This window comes from Echinops telfairi, unplaced genomic scaffold (assembly GCF_000313985.2).
Source record: "Echinops telfairi isolate 266 unplaced genomic scaffold, ASM31398v2 ScPeMD7_7427;HRSCAF=8465, whole genome shotgun sequence".
Taxonomy (NCBI): Eukaryota; Metazoa; Chordata; class Mammalia; order Afrosoricida; family Tenrecidae; genus Echinops; species Echinops telfairi.
Genome location: NW_022111327.1, coordinates 13,146,989 through 13,149,052, shown reverse-complemented (window position 1 = coordinate 13,149,052; position 2,064 = coordinate 13,146,989). Strand labels below are relative to the sequence as shown.

At 46.6% G+C, this 2,064-nt stretch overlaps 1 non-coding gene across 1 annotated transcript; it reads left to right on the top strand.

The window, feature by feature from the left end:
* Positions 1–874: 874 nt before the first annotated feature.
* On the top strand, positions 875–979 carry LOC115872628. The gene has a single exon (XR_004047964.1). It is a non-coding gene; the product is annotated as a U6 spliceosomal RNA (small nuclear RNA).
* The last annotated feature ends 1,085 nt before the right edge of the window (positions 980–2,064 follow it).

Sequence of the window (2,064 nt, the reverse complement as noted above, 5' to 3'; positions counted from 1 at the left end):
GGTTTCTGCGGCTAAAATATTTATAACGGCAGCCGCACTCATGTATATGTATGTATATATATATGGTTGCCAAAGCCATTTGCCCTGTGAGAGGAAGATGAGGCTACCCGCTCTGGTAAAGCTTTACAGCCACGGGGGCCTTAGACAGGGTTTCTATGAGTCCACATGGACTTGATGGCGGTGGGTTTGGGAGCACTGGTGGGTTCAATGTCATGTGTAAAAATGAGGATTATATCTACATTTATATCGAGGAGCCTTGGTGACTGTGAATGGATGGACCTCACCTCCTGCACAACCCGTGGGAGGATGCAGCTGGTTTGCCCCAGTTCGGTTCGGTGAGCAGGTGTTAAAATGGTCATTGTCATCAGGGTTCTCTCAACGGTGATCAGTTGGGCATTGGCCCAATGTGGGAATCACAAGTTTATATTCCCTAACCCTTTTAAGCATTCATCTGCACAACAGCGGTGTTTGATGTCATGTTGAAAGAAAAAACAACCTTTCGGTATATTTTTTTATACTTAAAACTATCCTTAGGTCAGCAAACTGGTCGTTAAATTATTTGAATCCAACCACTGTGTACAACCCTAAAACCCTTGTAGGTCTCTCAGGCAAGAACCGAGTTCAGCATAGTTATCCATGGGTTCTCTAGTCAGGGAAGCCAGTGCCGCAGAAGCCAACAGGAGCCACGTCGGCAGCACACGTCTTGGTTCCAGTCTGAGAGAAGCAGTGGGACTGTCACCCTTTGACATTTCTTTCCAAGTTTATTGGTCAACCTTTGAAGGTGAGCAACCATGTTCTAGCTGATTTCTCTCTTTCTCTCTCTGTTTTGTTTGAACTGAACTTGCCTGCCACTAAGAAAAACTCCCAGTCCAGTGGGCACATCGGCAGCACTTATGCTAGAACTGGAACGAGACAGAGAAACTCCGCATGGTCCCTGCGCAATGATGGCAAGCAAACTCGTGAAGTGTTCCATCTGTCCAGGTAACTAACTTTGTAAACACTGTGTATCCCCGCCCCCATGTCTCCTGGTGTAAATAAACTGTCAGTTTAAAAAAAAAGGCTTCCAGTTCTTTTTCGTTTTTTTTTTTCTTTTTTTTTCCCCCCAAGCTGCTCCGACCAATACTTAGCTTTGAGGGATAAGGAATCTGGAGGGATATTATTATTTTATTAGTTTGGAAAGAAGCATGCTGCATATACTTACACAGCCTATCTCAAGAAATTCAACCAACAGCAATACCCTGTGAAACCCTCCATATATGTGGTTCTATCCCCTCCCTCCTCCTTTTGCCCTCCTTCCTCAATATCCTGTTCCTCCCCCTTTGTGTTCCAGCCCCACCCCTGGCCTCCTCATAGGCATCGAAGTCTTGTCCTTGGGATGCATAAACCATGTTTCTTTTTCGTTCTTTTCTGTTTTTTTCCACATTTTTGTCTTTAATTGTGGTAAAATACAAGTGGTAAAGCATTTGCGATCTCCATCAGTTTTACATAAACAGTTCAATGACATTAATTAAATTGGTGTTATTAAATATCTTTGTAAGATTGCCTAAGTTTGCTAAGCATAACGTTCTCTAGTTTTGTCATGTGCTGCAGTGGATAAGAGAGTGGTCATCACAGGAGAGGGAGAGAGAGACCAGGCTTCAACCCGGTGTGCCAAGACGTGAATACAACATACGGGCATGTAGCAGGGAACCAGCAGAGAGGTCTGCGGGGCCGCCCCCAATCTCAGCTACGTGGACCCTCCCCCCAAAAGAATTCACTTCAGGGGACAACACTGAAGTTACAGCTTGGTGAGAGGGGCACATCTGATCAGAGCACACAGGAACAAATGAAGGGGGATGGGGAGAGAGTGGAGCACATCCTGGCCCACCAAGCCCCCTGGACGGTATTCCTGCTCAGAGCAGCCAATGCACAGAGAGGACCATAGGGCCGGCCCCACAACGAGACATGGCGTCCCTCACTGAACTATAGCACTGCAGGGACAACACTGGAGGCACGGTGTGGGAATTGTGCCTGATCTGACCCCATCACACTGGGGTGAAACACTAAGGGTATGCAACAGAGCAG